Source organism: Oncorhynchus kisutch, linkage group LG8, assembly GCF_002021735.2.
Source record: "Oncorhynchus kisutch isolate 150728-3 linkage group LG8, Okis_V2, whole genome shotgun sequence".
NCBI lineage: Eukaryota > Metazoa > Chordata > Actinopteri > Salmoniformes > Salmonidae > Oncorhynchus > Oncorhynchus kisutch.
In genome coordinates, this window is record NC_034181.2 from 67,084,062 (window position 1) to 67,106,534 (window position 22,473).

General features: G+C 45.2%; 13 non-coding genes across 13 annotated transcripts; all 13 read left to right on the forward strand.

Moving 5' to 3' along the window:
- Positions 1-1,614: 1,614 nt before the first annotated feature.
- On the forward strand, positions 1,615-1,687 carry trnar-acg (transfer RNA arginine (anticodon ACG)). The gene has a single exon. It is a non-coding gene; the product is annotated as a tRNA-Arg (tRNA).
- A 1,648-nt stretch (positions 1,688-3,335) lies between these two features.
- Positions 3,336-3,408, forward strand: trnar-acg (transfer RNA arginine (anticodon ACG)). Its single transcript has one exon. It is a non-coding gene; the product is annotated as a tRNA-Arg (tRNA).
- A 1,648-nt stretch (positions 3,409-5,056) lies between these two features.
- Positions 5,057-5,129, forward strand: trnar-acg (transfer RNA arginine (anticodon ACG)). Its single transcript has one exon. It is a non-coding gene; the product is annotated as a tRNA-Arg (tRNA).
- Positions 5,130-6,777: 1,648 nt separating this feature from the next.
- On the forward strand, positions 6,778-6,850 carry trnar-acg (transfer RNA arginine (anticodon ACG)). Its single transcript has one exon. It is a non-coding gene; the product is annotated as a tRNA-Arg (tRNA).
- A 1,648-nt stretch (positions 6,851-8,498) lies between these two features.
- trnar-acg (transfer RNA arginine (anticodon ACG)) lies at positions 8,499-8,571 on the forward strand. The gene has a single exon. It is a non-coding gene; the product is annotated as a tRNA-Arg (tRNA).
- A 1,648-nt stretch (positions 8,572-10,219) lies between these two features.
- On the forward strand, positions 10,220-10,292 carry trnar-acg (transfer RNA arginine (anticodon ACG)). Its single transcript has one exon. It is a non-coding gene; the product is annotated as a tRNA-Arg (tRNA).
- Positions 10,293-11,940: 1,648 nt separating this feature from the next.
- On the forward strand, positions 11,941-12,013 carry trnar-acg (transfer RNA arginine (anticodon ACG)). The gene has a single exon. It is a non-coding gene; the product is annotated as a tRNA-Arg (tRNA).
- A 1,648-nt stretch (positions 12,014-13,661) lies between these two features.
- On the forward strand, positions 13,662-13,734 carry trnar-acg (transfer RNA arginine (anticodon ACG)). Its single transcript has one exon. It is a non-coding gene; the product is annotated as a tRNA-Arg (tRNA).
- Positions 13,735-15,382: 1,648 nt separating this feature from the next.
- trnar-acg (transfer RNA arginine (anticodon ACG)) lies at positions 15,383-15,455 on the forward strand. The gene has a single exon. It is a non-coding gene; the product is annotated as a tRNA-Arg (tRNA).
- Positions 15,456-17,103: 1,648 nt separating this feature from the next.
- On the forward strand, positions 17,104-17,176 carry trnar-acg (transfer RNA arginine (anticodon ACG)). The gene has a single exon. It is a non-coding gene; the product is annotated as a tRNA-Arg (tRNA).
- Positions 17,177-18,824: 1,648 nt separating this feature from the next.
- On the forward strand, positions 18,825-18,897 carry trnar-acg (transfer RNA arginine (anticodon ACG)). Its single transcript has one exon. It is a non-coding gene; the product is annotated as a tRNA-Arg (tRNA).
- Positions 18,898-20,545: 1,648 nt separating this feature from the next.
- Positions 20,546-20,618, forward strand: trnar-acg (transfer RNA arginine (anticodon ACG)). The gene has a single exon. It is a non-coding gene; the product is annotated as a tRNA-Arg (tRNA).
- Positions 20,619-22,266: 1,648 nt separating this feature from the next.
- On the forward strand, positions 22,267-22,339 carry trnar-acg (transfer RNA arginine (anticodon ACG)). Its single transcript has one exon. It is a non-coding gene; the product is annotated as a tRNA-Arg (tRNA).
- The last annotated feature ends 134 nt before the right edge of the window (positions 22,340-22,473 follow it).

Sequence of the window (22,473 nt, forward strand, 5' to 3'; positions counted from 1 at the left end):
TGAGCGATATCTTTTCAATTTGTGCTGAGTGTCTTTGCATACATGCGCCATTAATGTATACCTCATAAACCCATCAAAAAAATGAACTTTTTCAGGACCTTGTCTTTCAAAGATAATTTGTAAAAATACAAATAACTTCACAGATCTTCATTTTAATGGGATTAAACACTGTTTCCCATGCGTGTTCAATGAACCATAAACAATTAATGAACATGCATATGTGGAACATCATTGAGACACTAACAGCTTACAGATGGTAGGCAATTAAGAAGTTTTGAAAACTTAGGACACTAAAGAGGCCTTTCTACTGACTCGGAAAAACACCAAAAGAAAGATGCCCAGGGTCCCTGCTCATCTGCGTGGGCACAAACCCACCTTTGCTGGACCAGACAGGACTGTCAAAAAGTGCTCTTCATTGACGAGTTGCGGTTTTGTCTCACCAGGGGTGATGGTCGGATATGCGTATATTGTCGAAGGAATGAGTGTTACACCGAGGCCTGTACTCTGGAGTGGGATGGAGGTGGAGGGTACGTCCTGGTCTGGGGCGGTGTGTCACAAGCATCATCAGACTGAGCTTGTCATTGCAGGCAATCTCAATGCTGTGTGTTACAAGGAAGACATCCTCCCCCCTCATGTGGTACCCTTCCTGCAGGCTCATCCTGACGTGACCCTCCAGCATGACAATGCCACCAGCCATACTGCTCGTTCTGTGTGTGATTTCCTGCAAGACAGGAATGTCAGTGTTCTGCCATGGCCAGCGAAGAACCCGCATCTCAATCCCATTGAGCACGTCTGGGACCTGTTGGATCGGAGGGTGAGGGCTAGGGCCATTCCCCCCAGAAATGTCCGGGAACTTGCAGTTGCCTTGGTGGAAGAGTGGGGTAACATCTCACAGCAAGAACTGGCAAATCTGGTGCAGTCCATGAGGAGGAGATGCACTGAAGTTCTTAATGCAGCTGGTGGCCACACCAGATACTGACTGTTACTTTTGATTTTGACCCCCCTTTGTTCAGGGACACGTTATTCCATTTATGTTAGTCACATGTCTGTGGAACTTGTTCAGTTTATGTCTCAGTTGTTCAATCTTGGCATGTTCATAGAAATATTTATAAATGTTAAGTTTGTTACGCTTTATCGGCGAGGAGGGCCCTCACCGCTCGATCATGTTGTCAACCAAGGCAGCATAGTGCGTGTTCCAGAAACATTCAACATAACTTTTCCATGAAATATATGTTTGAATTTTCTAAGTCGTTTTCATTGGGAAGGCCGATTGCGCGTTTTCAACAAATAAAACAATCACTTTTGCAGGTGAAAACACTGAATCCTACTCATTACTCGACATACATAATTACGTCACTTTTGTTTTGAGCGACTTTCGCCGTTGGCTTTGAACGGTGCTCACGCCCGGGAAGCAGTTCCATTCCAAATTTCACCCGGTGCCAAACACCCTAACCGGGCGCCTGGCCCAGATGATTTGAATCCCCTCAATGTCCGCAAATCTGATGCGCCTAATAACCATAATAACCAATCATATTACCGTCCGCTACCAAATATCCAGAATTGACCAATTAGAGCAGAGTTAGGGTGAATTTAGTATCGGGTGAATTTATTATCGGGCTTGTGGCGCAATGGATAACGCGTCTGACTACGGATCAGAAGATTCTAGGTTCGACTCCTGGCAAGCTCGTGCATTTTGTCTATGTCTGAGTGAGATTTGGAAATGAGCGATATCTTTTCAATTTGTGCTGAGTGTCTTTGCATACATGCGCCATTAATGTATACCTCATAAACCCATCAAAAAAATGAACTTTTTCAGGACCTTGTCTTTCAAAGATAATTTGTAAAAATACAAATAACTTCACAGATCTTCATTTTAATGGGATTAAACACTGTTTCCCATGCGTGTTCAATGAACCATAAACAATTAATGAACATGCATATGTGGAACATCATTGAGACACTAACAGCTTACAGATGGTAGGCAATTAAGAAGTTTTGAAAACTTAGGACACTAAAGAGGCCTTTCTACTGACTCGGAAAAACACCAAAAGAAAGATGCCCAGGGTCCCTGCTCATCTGCGTGGGCACAAACCCACCTTTGCTGGACCAGACAGGACTGTCAAAAAGTGCTCTTCATTGACGAGTTGCGGTTTTGTCTCACCAGGGGTGATGGTCGGATATGCGTATATTGTCGAAGGAATGAGTGTTACACCGAGGCCTGTACTCTGGAGTGGGATGGAGGTGGAGGGTACGTCCTGGTCTGGGGCGGTGTGTCACAAGCATCATCAGACTGAGCTTGTCATTGCAGGCAATCTCAATGCTGTGTGTTACAAGGAAGACATCCTCCCCCCTCATGTGGTACCCTTCCTGCAGGCTCATCCTGACGTGACCCTCCAGCATGACAATGCCACCAGCCATACTGCTCGTTCTGTGTGTGATTTCCTGCAAGACAGGAATGTCAGTGTTCTGCCATGGCCAGCGAAGAACCCGCATCTCAATCCCATTGAGCACGTCTGGGACCTGTTGGATCGGAGGGTGAGGGCTAGGGCCATTCCCCCCAGAAATGTCCGGGAACTTGCAGTTGCCTTGGTGGAAGAGTGGGGTAACATCTCACAGCAAGAACTGGCAAATCTGGTGCAGTCCATGAGGAGGAGATGCACTGAAGTTCTTAATGCAGCTGGTGGCCACACCAGATACTGACTGTTACTTTTGATTTTGACCCCCCTTTGTTCAGGGACACGTTATTCCATTTATGTTAGTCACATGTCTGTGGAACTTGTTCAGTTTATGTCTCAGTTGTTCAATCTTGGCATGTTCATAGAAATATTTATAAATGTTAAGTTTGTTACGCTTTATCGGCGAGGAGGGCCCTCACCGCTCGATCATGTTGTCAACCAAGGCAGCATAGTGCGTGTTCCAGAAACATTCAACATAACTTTTCCATGAAATATATGTTTGAATTTTCTAAGTCGTTTTCATTGGGAAGGCCGATTGCGCGTTTTCAACAAATAAAACAATCACTTTTGCAGGTGAAAACACTGAATCCTACTCATTACTCGACATACATAATTACGTCACTTTTGTTTTGAGCGACTTTCGCTGTTGGCTTTGAACGGTGCTCACGCCCGGGAAGCAGTTCCATTCCAAATTTCACCCGGTGCCAAACACCCTAACCGGGCGCCTGGCCCAGATGATTTGAATCCCCTCAATGTCCGCAAATCTGATGCGCCTAATAACCATAATAACCAATCATATTACCGTCCGCTACCAAATATCCAGAATTGACCAATTAGAGCAGAGTTAGGGTGAATTTAGTATCGGGTGAATTTATTATCGGGCTTGTGGCGCAATGGATAACGCGTCTGACTACGGATCAGAAGATTCTAGGTTCGACTCCTGGCAAGCTCGTGCATTTTGTCTATGTCTGAGTGAGATTTGGAAATGAGCGATATCTTTTCAATTTGTGCTGAGTGTCTTTGCATACATGCGCCATTAATGTATACCTCATAAACCCATCAAAAAAATGAACTTTTTCAGGACCTTGTCTTTCAAAGATAATTTGTAAAAATACAAATAACTTCACAGATCTTCATTTTAATGGGATTAAACACTGTTTCCCATGCGTGTTCAATGAACCATAAACAATTAATGAACATGCATATGTGGAACATCATTGAGACACTAACAGCTTACAGATGGTAGGCAATTAAGAAGTTTTGAAAACTTAGGACACTAAAGAGGCCTTTCTACTGACTCGGAAAAACACCAAAAGAAAGATGCCCAGGGTCCCTGCTCATCTGCGTGGGCACAAACCCACCTTTGCTGGACCAGACAGGACTGTCAAAAAGTGCTCTTCATTGACGAGTTGCGGTTTTGTCTCACCAGGGGTGATGGTCGGATATGCGTATATTGTCGAAGGAATGAGTGTTACACCGAGGCCTGTACTCTGGAGTGGGATGGAGGTGGAGGGTACGTCCTGGTCTGGGGCGGTGTGTCACAAGCATCATCAGACTGAGCTTGTCATTGCAGGCAATCTCAATGCTGTGTGTTACAAGGAAGACATCCTCCCCCCTCATGTGGTACCCTTCCTGCAGGCTCATCCTGACGTGACCCTCCAGCATGACAATGCCACCAGCCATACTGCTCGTTCTGTGTGTGATTTCCTGCAAGACAGGAATGTCAGTGTTCTGCCATGGCCAGCGAAGAACCCGCATCTCAATCCCATTGAGCACGTCTGGGACCTGTTGGATCGGAGGGTGAGGGCTAGGGCCATTCCCCCCAGAAATGTCCGGGAACTTGCAGTTGCCTTGGTGGAAGAGTGGGGTAACATCTCACAGCAAGAACTGGCAAATCTGGTGCAGTCCATGAGGAGGAGATGCACTGAAGTTCTTAATGCAGCTGGTGGCCACACCAGATACTGACTGTTACTTTTGATTTTGACCCCCCTTTGTTCAGGGACACGTTATTCCATTTATGTTAGTCACATGTCTGTGGAACTTGTTCAGTTTATGTCTCAGTTGTTCAATCTTGGCATGTTCATAGAAATATTTATAAATGTTAAGTTTGTTACGCTTTATCGGCGAGGAGGGCCCTCACCGCTCGATCATGTTGTCAACCAAGGCAGCATAGTGCGTGTTCCAGAAACATTCAACATAACTTTTCCATGAAATATATGTTTGAATTTTCTAAGTCGTTTTCATTGGGAAGGCCGATTGCGCGTTTTCAACAAATAAAACAATCACTTTTGCAGGTGAAAACACTGAATCCTACTCATTACTCGACATACATAATTACGTCACTTTTGTTTTGAGCGACTTTCGCTGTTGGCTTTGAACGGTGCTCACGCCCGGGAAGCAGTTCCATTCCAAATTTCACCCGGTGCCAAACACCCTAACCGGGCGCCTGGCCCAGATGATTTGAATCCCCTCAATGTCCGCAAATCTGATGCGCCTAATAACCATAATAACCAATCATATTACCGTCCGCTACCAAATATCCAGAATTGACCAATTAGAGCAGAGTTAGGGTGAATTTAGTATCGGGTGAATTTATTATCGGGCTTGTGGCGCAATGGATAACGCGTCTGACTACGGATCAGAAGATTCTAGGTTCGACTCCTGGCAAGCTCGTGCATTTTGTCTATGTCTGAGTGAGATTTGGAAATGAGCGATATCTTTTCAATTTGTGCTGAGTGTCTTTGCATACATGCGCCATTAATGTATACCTCATAAACCCATCAAAAAAATGAACTTTTTCAGGACCTTGTCTTTCAAAGATAATTTGTAAAAATACAAATAACTTCACAGATCTTCATTTTAATGGGATTAAACACTGTTTCCCATGCGTGTTCAATGAACCATAAACAATTAATGAACATGCATATGTGGAACATCATTGAGACACTAACAGCTTACAGATGGTAGGCAATTAAGAAGTTTTGAAAACTTAGGACACTAAAGAGGCCTTTCTACTGACTCGGAAAAACACCAAAAGAAAGATGCCCAGGGTCCCTGCTCATCTGCGTGGGCACAAACCCACCTTTGCTGGACCAGACAGGACTGTCAAAAAGTGCTCTTCATTGACGAGTTGCGGTTTTGTCTCACCAGGGGTGATGGTCGGATATGCGTATATTGTCGAAGGAATGAGTGTTACACCGAGGCCTGTACTCTGGAGTGGGATGGAGGTGGAGGGTACGTCCTGGTCTGGGGCGGTGTGTCACAAGCATCATCAGACTGAGCTTGTCATTGCAGGCAATCTCAATGCTGTGTGTTACAAGGAAGACATCCTCCCCCCTCATGTGGTACCCTTCCTGCAGGCTCATCCTGACGTGACCCTCCAGCATGACAATGCCACCAGCCATACTGCTCGTTCTGTGTGTGATTTCCTGCAAGACAGGAATGTCAGTGTTCTGCCATGGCCAGCGAAGAACCCGCATCTCAATCCCATTGAGCACGTCTGGGACCTGTTGGATCGGAGGGTGAGGGCTAGGGCCATTCCCCCCAGAAATGTCCGGGAACTTGCAGTTGCCTTGGTGGAAGAGTGGGGTAACATCTCACAGCAAGAACTGGCAAATCTGGTGCAGTCCATGAGGAGGAGATGCACTGAAGTTCTTAATGCAGCTGGTGGCCACACCAGATACTGACTGTTACTTTTGATTTTGACCCCCCTTTGTTCAGGGACACGTTATTCCATTTATGTTAGTCACATGTCTGTGGAACTTGTTCAGTTTATGTCTCAGTTGTTCAATCTTGGCATGTTCATAGAAATATTTATAAATGTTAAGTTTGTTACGCTTTATCGGCGAGGAGGGCCCTCACCGCTCGATCATGTTGTCAACCAAGGCAGCATAGTGCGTGTTCCAGAAACATTCAACATAACTTTTCCATGAAATATATGTTTGAATTTTCTAAGTCGTTTTCATTGGGAAGGCCGATTGCGCGTTTTCAACAAATAAAACAATCACTTTTGCAGGTGAAAACACTGAATCCTACTCATTACTCGACATACATAATTACGTCACTTTTGTTTTGAGCGACTTTCGCTGTTGGCTTTGAACGGTGCTCACGCCCGGGAAGCAGTTCCATTCCAAATTTCACCCGGTGCCAAACACCCTAACCGGGCGCCTGGCCCAGATGATTTGAATCCCCTCAATGTCCGCAAATCTGATGCGCCTAATAACCATAATAACCAATCATATTACCGTCCGCTACCAAATATCCAGAATTGACCAATTAGAGCAGAGTTAGGGTGAATTTAGTATCGGGTGAATTTATTATCGGGCTTGTGGCGCAATGGATAACGCGTCTGACTACGGATCAGAAGATTCTAGGTTCGACTCCTGGCAAGCTCGTGCATTTTGTCTATGTCTGAGTGAGATTTGGAAATGAGCGATATCTTTTCAATTTGTGCTGAGTGTCTTTGCATACATGCGCCATTAATGTATACCTCATAAACCCATCAAAAAAATGAACTTTTTCAGGACCTTGTCTTTCAAAGATAATTTGTAAAAATACAAATAACTTCACAGATCTTCATTTTAATGGGATTAAACACTGTTTCCCATGCGTGTTCAATGAACCATAAACAATTAATGAACATGCATATGTGGAACATCATTGAGACACTAACAGCTTACAGATGGTAGGCAATTAAGAAGTTTTGAAAACTTAGGACACTAAAGAGGCCTTTCTACTGACTCGGAAAAACACCAAAAGAAAGATGCCCAGGGTCCCTGCTCATCTGCGTGGGCACAAACCCACCTTTGCTGGACCAGACAGGACTGTCAAAAAGTGCTCTTCATTGACGAGTTGCGGTTTTGTCTCACCAGGGGTGATGGTCGGATATGCGTATATTGTCGAAGGAATGAGTGTTACACCGAGGCCTGTACTCTGGAGTGGGATGGAGGTGGAGGGTACGTCCTGGTCTGGGGCGGTGTGTCACAAGCATCATCAGACTGAGCTTGTCATTGCAGGCAATCTCAATGCTGTGTGTTACAAGGAAGACATCCTCCCCCCTCATGTGGTACCCTTCCTGCAGGCTCATCCTGACGTGACCCTCCAGCATGACAATGCCACCAGCCATACTGCTCGTTCTGTGTGTGATTTCCTGCAAGACAGGAATGTCAGTGTTCTGCCATGGCCAGCGAAGAACCCGCATCTCAATCCCATTGAGCACGTCTGGGACCTGTTGGATCGGAGGGTGAGGGCTAGGGCCATTCCCCCCAGAAATGTCCGGGAACTTGCAGTTGCCTTGGTGGAAGAGTGGGGTAACATCTCACAGCAAGAACTGGCAAATCTGGTGCAGTCCATGAGGAGGAGATGCACTGAAGTTCTTAATGCAGCTGGTGGCCACACCAGATACTGACTGTTACTTTTGATTTTGACCCCCCTTTGTTCAGGGACACGTTATTCCATTTATGTTAGTCACATGTCTGTGGAACTTGTTCAGTTTATGTCTCAGTTGTTCAATCTTGGCATGTTCATAGAAATATTTATAAATGTTAAGTTTGTTACGCTTTATCGGCGAGGAGGGCCCTCACCGCTCGATCATGTTGTCAACCAAGGCAGCATAGTGCGTGTTCCAGAAACATTCAACATAACTTTTCCATGAAATATATGTTTGAATTTTCTAAGTCGTTTTCATTGGGAAGGCCGATTGCGCGTTTTCAACAAATAAAACAATCACTTTTGCAGGTGAAAACACTGAATCCTACTCATTACTCGACATACATAATTACGTCACTTTTGTTTTGAGCGACTTTCGCTGTTGGCTTTGAACGGTGCTCACGCCCGGGAAGCAGTTCCATTCCAAATTTCACCCGGTGCCAAACACCCTAACCGGGCGCCTGGCCCAGATGATTTGAATCCCCTCAATGTCCGCAAATCTGATGCGCCTAATAACCATAATAACCAATCATATTACCGTCCGCTACCAAATATCCAGAATTGACCAATTAGAGCAGAGTTAGGGTGAATTTAGTATCGGGTGAATTTAGTATCGGGCTTGTGGCGCAATGGATAACGCGTCTGACTACGGATCAGAAGATTCTAGGTTCGACTCCTGGCAAGCTCGTGCATTTTGTCTATGTCTGAGTGAGATTTGGAAATGAGCGATATCTTTTCAATTTGTGCTGAGTGTCTTTGCATACATGCGCCATTAATGTATACCTCATAAACCCATCAAAAAAATGAACTTTTTCAGGACCTTGTCTTTCAAAGATAATTTGTAAAAATACAAATAACTTCACAGATCTTCATTTTAATGGGATTAAACACTGTTTCCCATGCGTGTTCAATGAACCATAAACAATTAATGAACATGCATATGTGGAACATCATTGAGACACTAACAGCTTACAGATGGTAGGCAATTAAGAAGTTTTGAAAACTTAGGACACTAAAGAGGCCTTTCTACTGACTCGGAAAAACACCAAAAGAAAGATGCCCAGGGTCCCTGCTCATCTGCGTGGGCACAAACCCACCTTTGCTGGACCAGACAGGACTGTCAAAAAGTGCTCTTCATTGACGAGTTGCGGTTTTGTCTCACCAGGGGTGATGGTCGGATATGCGTATATTGTCGAAGGAATGAGTGTTACACCGAGGCCTGTACTCTGGAGTGGGATGGAGGTGGAGGGTACGTCCTGGTCTGGGGCGGTGTGTCACAAGCATCATCAGACTGAGCTTGTCATTGCAGGCAATCTCAATGCTGTGTGTTACAAGGAAGACATCCTCCCCCCTCATGTGGTACCCTTCCTGCAGGCTCATCCTGACGTGACCCTCCAGCATGACAATGCCACCAGCCATACTGCTCGTTCTGTGTGTGATTTCCTGCAAGACAGGAATGTCAGTGTTCTGCCATGGCCAGCGAAGAACCCGCATCTCAATCCCATTGAGCACGTCTGGGACCTGTTGGATCGGAGGGTGAGGGCTAGGGCCATTCCCCCCAGAAATGTCCGGGAACTTGCAGTTGCCTTGGTGGAAGAGTGGGGTAACATCTCACAGCAAGAACTGGCAAATCTGGTGCAGTCCATGAGGAGGAGATGCACTGAAGTTCTTAATGCAGCTGGTGGCCACACCAGATACTGACTGTTACTTTTGATTTTGACCCCCCTTTGTTCAGGGACACGTTATTCCATTTATGTTAGTCACATGTCTGTGGAACTTGTTCAGTTTATGTCTCAGTTGTTCAATCTTGGCATGTTCATAGAAATATTTATAAATGTTAAGTTTGTTACGCTTTATCGGCGAGGAGGGCCCTCACCGCTCGATCATGTTGTCAACCAAGGCAGCATAGTGCGTGTTCCAGAAACATTCAACATAACTTTTCCATGAAATATATGTTTGAATTTTCTAAGTCGTTTTCATTGGGAAGGCCGATTGCGCGTTTTCAACAAATAAAACAATCACTTTTGCAGGTGAAAACACTGAATCCTACTCATTACTCGACATACATAATTACGTCACTTTTGTTTTGAGCGACTTTCGCTGTTGGCTTTGAACGGTGCTCACGCCCGGGAAGCAGTTCCATTCCAAATTTCACCCGGTGCCAAACACCCTAACCGGGCGCCTGGCCCAGATGATTTGAATCCCCTCAATGTCCGCAAATCTGATGCGCCTAATAACCATAATAACCAATCATATTACCGTCCGCTACCAAATATCCAGAATTGACCAATTAGAGCAGAGTTAGGGTGAATTTAGTATCGGGTGAATTTAGTATCGGGCTTGTGGCGCAATGGATAACGCGTCTGACTACGGATCAGAAGATTCTAGGTTCGACTCCTGGCAAGCTCGTGCATTTTGTCTATGTCTGAGTGAGATTTGGAAATGAGCGATATCTTTTCAATTTGTGCTGAGTGTCTTTGCATACATGCGCCATTAATGTATACCTCATAAACCCATCAAAAAAAGGAACTTTTTCAGGACCTTGTCTTTCAAAGATAATTTGTAAAAATACAAATAACTTCACAGATCTTCATTTTAATGGGATTAAACACTGTTTCCCATGCGTGTTCAATGAACCATAAACAATTAATGAACATGCATATGTGGAACATCATTGAGACACTAACAGCTTACAGATGGTAGGCAATTAAGAAGTTTTGAAAACTTAGGACACTAAAGAGGCCTTTCTACTGACTCGGAAAAACACCAAAAGAAAGATGCCCAGGGTCCCTGCTCATCTGCGTGGGCACAAACCCACCTTTGCTGGACCAGACAGGACTGTCAAAAAGTGCTCTTCATTGACGAGTTGCGGTTTTGTCTCACCAGGGGTGATGGTCGGATATGCGTATATTGTCGAAGGAATGAGTGTTACACCGAGGCCTGTACTCTGGAGTGGGATGGAGGTGGAGGGTACGTCCTGGTCTGGGGCGGTGTGTCACAAGCATCATCAGACTGAGCTTGTCATTGCAGGCAATCTCAATGCTGTGTGTTACAAGGAAGACATCCTCCCCCCTCATGTGGTACCCTTCCTGCAGGCTCATCCTGACGTGACCCTCCAGCATGACAATGCCACCAGCCATACTGCTCGTTCTGTGTGTGATTTCCTGCAAGACAGGAATGTCAGTGTTCTGCCATGGCCAGCGAAGAACCCGCATCTCAATCCCATTGAGCACGTCTGGGACCTGTTGGATCGGAGGGTGAGGGCTAGGGCCATTCCCCCCAGAAATGTCCGGGAACTTGCAGTTGCCTTGGTGGAAGAGTGGGGTAACATCTCACAGCAAGAACTGGCAAATCTGGTGCAGTCCATGAGGAGGAGATGCACTGAAGTTCTTAATGCAGCTGGTGGCCACACCAGATACTGACTGTTACTTTTGATTTTGACCCCCCTTTGTTCAGGGACACGTTATTCCATTTATGTTAGTCACATGTCTGTGGAACTTGTTCAGTTTATGTCTCAGTTGTTCAATCTTGGCATGTTCATAGAAATATTTATAAATGTTAAGTTTGTTACGCTTTATCGGCGAGGAGGGCCCTCACCGCTCGATCATGTTGTCAACCAAGGCAGCATAGTGCGTGTTCCAGAAACATTCAACATAACTTTTCCATGAAATATATGTTTGAATTTTCTAAGTCGTTTTCATTGGGAAGGCCGATTGCGCGTTTTCAACAAATAAAACAATCACTTTTGCAGGTGAAAACACTGAATCCTACTCATTACTCGACATACATAATTACGTCACTTTTGTTTTGAGCGACTTTCGCCGTTGGCTTTGAACGGTGCTCACGCCCGGGAAGCAGTTCCATTCCAAATTTCACCCGGTGCCAAACACCCTAACCGGGCGCCTGGCCCAGATGATTTGAATCCCCTCAATGTCCGCAAATCTGATGCGCCTAATAACCATAATAACCAATCATATTACCGTCCGCTACCAAATATCCAGAATTGACCAATTAGAGCAGAGTTAGGGTGAATTTAGTATCGGGTGAATTTAGTATCGGGCTTGTGGCGCAATGGATAACGCGTCTGACTACGGATCAGAAGATTCTAGGTTCGACTCCTGGCAAGCTCGTGCATTTTGTCTATGTCTGAGTGAGATTTGGAAATGAGCGATATCTTTTCAATTTGTGCTGAGTGTCTTTGCCTACATGCGCCATTAATGTATACCTCATAAACCCATCAAAAAAAGGAACTTTTTCAGGACCTTGTCTTTCAAAGATAATTTGTAAAAATACAAATAACTTCACAGATCTTCATTTTAATGGGATTAAACACTGTTTCCCATGCGTGTTCAATGAACCATAAACAATTAATGAACATGCATATGTGGAACATCATTGAGACACTAACAGCTTACAGATGGTAGGCAATTAAGAAGTTTTGAAAACTTAGGACACTAAAGAGGCCTTTCTACTGACTCGGAAAAACACCAAAAGAAAGATGCCCAGGGTCCCTGCTCATCTGCGTGGGCACAAACCCACCTTTGCTGGACCAGACAGGACTGTCAAAAAGTGCTCTTCATTGACGAGTTGCGGTTTTGTCTCACCAGGGGTGATGGTCGGATATGCGTATATTGTCGAAGGAATGAGTGTTACACCGAGGCCTGTACTCTGGAGCGGGATGGAGGTGGAGGGTACGTCCTGGTCTGGGGCGGTGTGTCACAAGCATCATCAGACTGAGCTTGTCATTGCAGGCAATCTCAATGCTGTGTGTTACAAGGAAGACATCCTCCCCCCTCATGTGGTACCCTTCCTGCAGGCTCATCCTGACGTGACCCTCCAGCATGACAATGCCACCAGCCATACTGCTCGTTCTGTGTGTGATTTCCTGCAAGACAGGAATGTCAGTGTTCTGCCATGGCCAGCGAAGAACCCGCATCTCAATCCCATTGAGCACGTCTGGGACCTGTTGGATCGGAGGGTGAGGGCTAGGGCCATTCCCCCCAGAAATGTCCGGGAACTTGCAGTTGCCTTGGTGGAAGAGTGGGGTAACATCTCACAGCAAGAACTGGCAAATCTGGTGCAGTCCATGAGGAGGAGATGCACTGAAGTTCTTAATGCAGCTGGTGGCCACACCAGATACTGACTGTTACTTTTGATTTTGACCCCCCTTTGTTCAGGGACACGTTATTCCATTTATGTTAGTCACATGTCTGTGGAACTTGTTCAGTTTATGTCTCAGTTGTTCAATCTTGGCATGTTCATAGAAATATTTATAAATGTTAAGTTTGTTACGCTTTATCGGCGAGGAGGGCCCTCACCGCTCGATCATGTTGTCAACCAAGGCAGCATAGTGCGTGTTCCAGAAACATTCAACATAACTTTTCCATGAAATATATGTTTGAATTTTCTAAGTCGTTTTCATTGGGAAGGCCGATTGCGCGTTTTCAACAAATAAAACAATCACTTTTGCAGGTGAAAACACTGAATCCTACTCATTACTCGACATACATAATTACGTCACTTTTGTTTTGAGCGACTTTCGCCGTTGGCTTTGAACGGTGCTCACGCCCGGGAAGCAGTTCCATTCCAAATTTCACCCGGTGCCAAACACCCTAACCGGGCGCCTGGCCCAGATGATTTGAATCCCCTCAATGTCCGCAAATCTGATGCGCCTAATAACCATAATAACCAATCATATTACCGTCCGCTACCAAATATCCAGAATTGACCAATTAGAGCAGAGTTAGGGTGAATTTAGTATCGGGTGAATTTAGTATCGGGCTTGTGGCGCAATGGATAACGCGTCTGACTACGGATCAGAAGATTCTAGGTTCGACTCCTGGCAAGCTCGTGCATTTTGTCTATGTCTGAGTGAGATTTGGAAATGAGCGATATCTTTTCAATTTGTGCTGAGTGTCTTTGCCTACATGCGCCATTAATGTATACCTCATAAACCCATCAAAAAAAGGAACTTTTTCAGGACCTTGTCTTTCAAAGATAATTTGTAAAAATACAAATAACTTCACAGATCTTCATTTTAATGGGATTAAACACTGTTTCCCATGCGTGTTCAATGAACCATAAACAATTAATGAACATGCATATGTGGAACATCATTGAGACACTAACAGCTTACAGATGGTAGGCAATTAAGAAGTTTTGAAAACTTAGGACACTAAAGAGGCCTTTCTACTGACTCGGAAAAACACCAAAAGAAAGATGCCCAGGGTCCCTGCTCATCTGCGTGGGCACAAACCCACCTTTGCTGGACCAGACAGGACTGTCAAAAAGTGCTCTTCATTGACGAGTTGCGGTTTTGTCTCACCAGGGGTGATGGTCGGATATGCGTATATTGTCGAAGGAATGAGTGTTACACCGAGGCCTGTACTCTGGAGCGGGATGGAGGTGGAGGGTACGTCCTGGTCTGGGGCGGTGTGTCACAAGCATCATCAGACTGAGCTTGTCATTGCAGGCAATCTCAATGCTGTGTGTTACAAGGAAGACATCCTCCCCCCTCATGTGGTACCCTTCCTGCAGGCTCATCCTGACGTGACCCTCCAGCATGACAATGCCACCAGCCATACTGCTCGTTCTGTGTGTGATTTCCTGCAAGACAGGAATGTCAGTGTTCTGCCATGGCCAGCGAAGAACCCGCATCTCAATCCCATTGAGCACGTCTGGGACCTGTTGGATCGGAGGGTGAGGGCTAGGGCCATTCCCCCCAGAAATGTCCGGGAACTTGCAGTTGCCTTGGTGGAAGAGTGGGGTAACATCTCACAGCAAGAACTGGCAAATCTGGTGCAGTCCATGAGGAGGAGATGCACTGAAGTTCTTAATGCAGCTGGTGGCCACACCAGATACTGACTGTTACTTTTGATTTTGACCCCCCTTTGTTCAGGGACACGTTATTCCATTTATGTTAGTCACATGTCTGTGGAACTTGTTCAGTTTATGTCTCAGTTGTTCAATCTTGGCATGTTCATAGAAATATTTATAAATGTTAAGTTTGTTACGCTTTATCGGCGAGGAGGGCCCTCACCGCTCGATCATGTTGTCAACCAAGGCAGCATAGTGCGTGTTCCAGAAACATTCAACATAACTTTTCCATGAAATATATGTTTGAATTTTCTAAGTCGTTTTCATTGGGAAGGCCGATTGCGCGTTTTCAACAAATAAAACAATCACTTTTGCAGGTGAAAACACTGAATCCTACTCATTACTCGACATACATAATTACGTCACTTTTGTTTTGAGCGACTTTCGCCGTTGGCTTTGAACGGTGCTCACGCCCGGGAAGCAGTTCCATTCCAAATTTCACCCGGTGCCAAACACCCTAACCGGGCGCCTGGCCCAGATGATTTGAATCCCCTCAATGTCCGCAAATCTGATGCGCCTAATAACCATAATAACCAATCATATTACCGTCCGCTACCAAATATCCAGAATTGACCAATTAGAGCAGAGTTAGGGTGAATTTAGTATCGGGTGAATTTAGTATTGGGCTTGTGGCGCAATGGATAACGCGTCTGACTACGGATCAGAAGATTCTAGGTTCGACTCCTGGCAAGCTCGTGCATTTTGTCTATGTCTGAGTGAGATTTGGAAATGAGCGATATCTTTTCAATTTGTGCTGAGTGTCTTTGCCTACATGCGCCATTAATGTATACCTCATAAACCCATCAAAAAAAGGAACTTTTTCAGGACCTTGTCTTTCAAAGATAATTTGTAAAAATACAAATAACTTCACAGATCTTCATTTTAATGGGATTAAACACTGTTTCCCATGCGTGTTCAATGAACCATAAACAATTAATGAACATGCATATGTGGAACATCATTGAGACACTAACAGCTTACAGATGGTAGGCAATTAAGAAGTTTTGAAAACTTAGGACACTAAAGAGGCCTTTCTACTGACTCGGAAAAACACCAAAAGAAAGATGCCCAGGGTCCCTGCTCATCTGCGTGGGCACAAACCCACCTTTGCTGGACCAGACAGGACTGTCAAAAAGTGCTCTTCATTGACGAGTTGCGGTTTTGTCTCACCAGGGGTGATGGTCGGATATGCGTATATTGTCGAAGGAATGAGTGTTACACCGAGGCCTGTACTCTGGAGCGGGATGGAGGTGGAGGGTACGTCCTGGTCTGGGGCGGTGTGTCACAAGCATCATCAGACTGAGCTTGTCATTGCAGGCAATCTCAATGCTGTGTGTTACAAGGAAGACATCCTCCCCCCTCATGTGGTACCCTTCCTGCAGGCTCATCCTGACGTGACCCTCCAGCATGACAATGCCACCAGCCATACTGCTCGTTCTGTGTGTGATTTCCTGCAAGACAGGAATGTCAGTGTTCTGCCATGGCCAGCGAAGAACCCGCATCTCAATCCCATTGAGCACGTCTGGGACCTGTTGGATCGGAGGGTGAGGGCTAGGGCCATTCCCCCCAGAAATGTCCGGGAACTTGCAGTTGCCTTGGTGGAAGAGTGGGGTAACATCTCACAGCAAGAACTGGCAAATCTGGTGCAGTCCATGAGGAGGAGATGCACTGAAGTTCTTAATGCAGCTGGTGGCCACACCAGATACTGACTGTTACTTTTGATTTTGACCCCCCTTTGTTCAGGGACACGTTATTCCATTTATGTTAGTCACATGTCTGTGGAACTTGTTCAGTTTATGTCTCAGTTGTTCAATCTTGGCATGTTCATAGAAATATTTATAAATGTTAAGTTTGTTACGCTTTATCGGCGAGGAGGGCCCTCACCGCTCGATCATGTTGTCAACCAAGGCAGCATAGTGCGTGTTCCAGAAACATTCAACATAACTTTTCCATGAAATATATGTTTGAATTTTCTAAGTCGTTTTCATTGGGAAGGCCGATTGTGCGTTTTCAACAAATAAAACAATCACTTTTGCAGGTGAAAACACTGAATCCTACTCATTACTCGACATACATAATTACGTCACTTTTGTTTTGAGCGACTTTCGCCGTTGGCTTTGAACGGTGCTCACGCCCGGGAAGCAGTTCGATTCCAAAATTCACCCGGTGCCAAACACCCTAACCGGGCGCCTGGCCCAGATGATTTGAATCCCCTCAATGTCCGCAAATCTGATGCGCCTAATAACCATAATAACCAATCATATTACCGTCCGCTACCAAATATCCAGAATTGACCAATTAGAGCAGAGTTAGGGTGAATTTAGTATCGGGTGAATTTATTATTGGGCTTGTGGCGCAATGGATAACGCGTCTGACTACGGATCAGAAGATTCTAGGTTCGACTCCTGGCAAGCTCGTGCATTTTGTCTATGTCTGAGTGAGATTTGGAAATGAGCGATATCTTTTCAATTTGTGCTGAGTGTCTTTGCCTACATGCGCCATTAATGTATACCTCATAAACCCATCAAAAAAAGGAACTTTTTCAGGACCTTGTCTTTCAAAGATAATTTGTAAAAATACAAATAACTTCACAGATCTTCATTTTAATGGGATTAAACACTGTTTCCCATGCGTGTTCAATGAACCATAAACAATTAATGAACATGCATATGTGGAACATCATTGAGACACTAACAGCTTACAGATGGTAGGCAATTAAGTAGTTTTGAAAACTTAGGACACTAAAGAGGCCTTTCTACTGACTCGGAAAAACACCAAAAGAAAGATGCCCAGGGTCCCTGCTCATCTGCGTGGGCACAAACCCACCTTTGCTGGACCAGACAGGACTGTCAAAAAGTGCTCTTCATTGACGAGTTGCGGTTTTGTCTCACCAGGGGTGATGGTCGGATATGCGTATATTGTCGAAGGAATGAGTGTTACACCGAGGCCTGTACTCTGGAGCGGGATGGAGGTGGAGGGTACGTCCTGGTCTGGGGCGGTGTGTCACAAGCATCATCAGACTGAGCTTGTCATTGCAGGCAATCTCAATGCTGTGTGTTACAAGGAAGACATCCTCCCCCCTCATTTGGTACCCTTCCTGCAGGCTCATCCTGACGTGACCCTCCAGCATGACAATGCCACCAGCCATACTGCTCGTTCTGTGTGTGATTTCCTGCAAGACAGGAATGTCAGTGTTCTGCCATGGCCAGCGAAGAACCCGCATCTCAATCCCATTGAGCACGTCTGGGACCTGTTGGATCGGAGGGTGAGGGCTAGGGCCATTCCCCCCAGAAATGTCCGGGAACTTGCATTTGCCTTGGTGGAAGAGTGGGGTAACATCTCACAGCAAGAACTGGCAAATCTGGTGCAGTCCATGAGGAGGAGATGCACTGAAGTTCTTAATGCAGCTGGTGGCCACACCAGATACTGACTGTTACTTTTGATTTTGACCCCCCTTTGTTCAGGGACACGTTATTCCATTTATGTTAGTCACATGTCTGTGGAACTTGTTCAGTTTATGTCTCAGTTGTTCAATCTTGGCATGTTCATAGAAATATTTATAAATGTTAAGTTTGTTACGCTTTATCGGCGAGGAGGGCCCTCACCGCTCGATCATGTTGTCAACCAAGGCAGCATAGTGCGTGTTCCAGAAACATTCAACATAACTTTTCCATGAAATATATGTTTGAATTTTCTAAGTCGTTTTCATTGGGAAGGCCGATTGTGCGTTTTCAACAAATAAAACAATCACTTTTGCAGGTGAAAACACTGAATCCTACTCATTACTCGACATACATAATTACGTCACTTTTGTTTTGAGCGACTTTCGCCGTTGGCTTTGAACGGTGCTCACGCCCGGGAAGCAGTTCGATTCCAAAATTCACCCGGTGCCAAACACCCTAACCGGGCGCCTGGCCCAGATGATTTGAATCCCCTCAATGTCCGCAAATCTGATGCGCCTAATAACCATAATAACCAATCATATTACCGTCCGCTACCAAATATCCAGAATTGACCAATTAGAGCAGAGTTAGGGTGAATTTAGTATCGGGTGAATTTATTATTGGGCTTGTGGCGCAATGGATAACGCGTCTGACTACGGATCAGAAGATTCTAGGTTCGACTCCTGGCAAGCTCGTGCATTTTGTCTATGTCTGAGTGAGATTTGGAAATGAGCGATATCTTTTCAATTTGTGCTGAGTGTCTTTGCCTACATGCGCCATTAATGTATACCTCATAAACCCATCAAAAAAAGGAACTTTTTCAGGACCTTGTCTTTCAAAGATAATTTGTAAAAATACAAATAACTTCACAGATCTTCATTTTAATGGGATTAAACACTGTTTCCCATGCGTGTTCAATGAACCATAAACAATTAATGAACATGCATATGTGGAACATCATTGAGACACTAACAGCTTACAGATGGTAGGCAATTAAGTAGTTTTGAAAACTTAGGACACTAAAGAGGCCTTTCTACTGACTCGGAAAAACACCAAAAGAAAGATGCCCAGGGTCCCTGCTCATCTGCGTGGGCACAAACCCACCTTTGCTGGACCAGACAGGACTGTCAAAAAGTGCTCTTCATTGACGAGTTGCGGTTTTGTCTCACCAGGGGTGATGGTCGGATATGCGTATATTGTCGAAGGAATGAGTGTTACACCGAGGCCTGTACTCTGGAGCGGGATGGAGGTGGAGGGTACGTCCTGGTCTGGGGCGGTGTGTCACAAGCATCATCAGACTGAGCTTGTCATTGCAGGCAATCTCAATGCTGTGTGTTACAAGGAAGACATCCTCCCCCCTCATTTGGTACCCTTCCTGCAGGCTCATCCTGACGTGACCCTCCAGCATGACAATGCCACCAGCCATACTGCTCGTTCTGTGTGTGATTTCCTGCAAGACAGGAATGTCAGTGTTCTGCCATGGCCAGCGAAGAACCCGCATCTCAATCCCATTGAGCACGTCTGGGACCTGTTGGATCGGAGGGTGAGGGCTAGGGCCATTCCCCCCAGAAATGTCCGGGAACTTGCATTTGCCTTGGTGGAAGAGTGGGGTAACATCTCACAGCAAGAACTGGCAAATCTGGTGCAGTCCATGAGGAGGAGATGCACTGAAGTTCTTAATGCAGCTGGTGGCCACACCAGATACTGACTGTTACTTTTGATTTTGACCCCCCTTTGTTCAGGGACACGTTATTCCATTTATGTTAGTCACATGTCTGTGGAACTTGTTCAGTTTATGTCTCAGTTGTTCAATCTTGGCATGTTCATAGAAATATTTATAAATGTTAAGTTTGTTACGCTTTATCGGCGAGGAGGGCCCTCACCGCTCGATCATGTTGTCAACCAAGGCAGCATAGTGCGTGTTCCAGAAACATTCAACATAACTTTTCCATGAAATATATGTTTGAATTTTCTAAGTCGTTTTCATTGGGAAGGCCGATTGTGCGTTTTCAACAAATAAAACAATCACTTTTGCAGGTGAAAACACTGAATCCTACTCATTACTCGACATACATAATTACGTCACTTTTGTTTTGAGCGACTTTCGCCGTTGGCTTTGAACGGTGCTCACGCCCGGGAAGCAGTTCGATTCCAAAATTCACCCGGTGCCAAACACCCTAACCGGGCGCCTGGCCCAGATGATTTGAATCCCCTCAATGTCCGCAAATCTGATGCGCCTAATAACCATAATAACCAATCATATTACCGTCCGCTACCAAATATCCAGAATTGACCAATTAGAGCAGAGTTAGGGTGAATTTAGTATCGGGTGAATTTATTATTGGGCTTGTGGCGCAATGGATAACGCGTCTGACTACGGATCAGAAGATTCTAGGTTCGACTCCTGGCAAGCTCGTGCATTTTGTCTATGTCTGAGTGAGATTTGGAAATGAGCGATATCTTTTCAATTTGTGCTGAGTGTCTTTGCCTACATGCGCCATTAATGTATACCTCATAAACCCATCAAAAAAAGGAACTTTTTCAGGACCTTGTCTTTCAAAGATAATTTGTAAAAATACAAATAACTTCACAGATCTTCATTTTAATGGGATTAAACACTGTTTCCCATGCGTGTTCAATGAACCATAAACAATTAATGAACATGCATATGTGGAACATCATTGAGACACTAACAGCTTACAGATGGTAGGCAATTAAGTAGTTTTGAAAACTTAGGACACTAAAGAGGCCTTTCTACTGACTCGGAAAAACACCAAAAGAAAGATGCCCAGGGTCCCTGCTCATCTGCGTGGGCACAAACCCACCTTTGCTGGACCAGACAGGACTGTCAAAAAGTGCTCTTCATTGACGAGTTGCGGTTTTGTCTCACCAGGGGTGATGGTCGGATATGCGTATATTGTCGAAGGAATGAGTGTTACACCGAGGCCTGTACTCTGGAGCGGGATGGAGGTGGAGGGTACGTCCTGGTCTGGGGCGGTGTGTCACAAGCATCATCAGACTGAGCTTGTCATTGCAGGCAATCTCAATGCTGTGTGTTACAAGGAAGACATCCTCCCCCCTCATTTGGTACCCTTCCTGCAGGCTCATCCTGACGTGACCCTCCAGCATGACAATGCCACCAGCCATACTGCTCGTTCTGTGTGTGATTTCCTGCAAGACAGGAATGTCAGTGTTCTGCCATGGCCAGCGAAGAACCCGCATCTCAATCCCATTGAGCACGTCTGGGACCTGTTGGATCGGAGGGTGAGGGCTAGGGCCATTCCCCCCAGAAATGTCCGGGAACTTGCATTTGCCTTGGTGGAAGAGTGGGGTAACATCTCACAGCAAGAACTGGCAAATCTGGTGCAGTCCATGAGGAGGAGATGCACTGAAGTTCTTAATGCAGCTGGTGGCCACACCAGATACTGACTGTTACTTTTGATTTTGACCCCCCTTTGTTCAGGGACACGTTATTCCATTTATGTTAGTCACATGTCTGTGGAACTTGTTCAGTTTATGTCTCAGTTGTTCAATCTTGGCATGTTCATAGAAATATTTATAAATGTTAAGTTTGTTACGCTTTATCGGCGAGGAGGGCCCTCACCGCTCGATCATGTTGTCAACCAAGGCAGCATAGTGCGTGTTCCAGAAACATTCAACATAACTTTTCCATGAAATATATGTTTGAATTTTCTAAGTCGTTTTCATTGGGAAGGCCGATTGTGCGTTTTCAACAAATAAAACAATCACTTTTGCAGGTGAAAACACTGAATCCTACTCATTACTCGACATACATAATTACGTCACTTTTGTTTTGAGCGACTTTCGCCGTTGGCTTTGAACGGTGCTCACGCCCGGGAAGCAGTTCGATTCCAAAAATCACCCGGTGCCAAACACCCTAACCGGGCGCCTGGCCCAGATGATTTGAATCCCCTCAATGTCCGCAAATCTGATGCGCCTAATAACCATAATAACCAATCATATTACCGTCCGCTACCAAATATCCAGAATTGACCAATTAGAGCAGAGTTAGGGTGAATTTAGTATCGGGTGAATTTATTATTGGGCTTGTGGCGCAATGGATAACGCGTCTGACTACGGATCAGAAGATTCTAGGTTCGACTCCTGGCAAGCTCGTGCATTTTGTCTATGTCTGAGTGAGATTTGGAAATGAGCGATATCTTTTCAATTTGTGCTGAGTGTCTTTGCCTACATGCGCCATTAATGTATACCTCATAAACCCATCAAAAAAAGGAACTTTTTCAGGACCT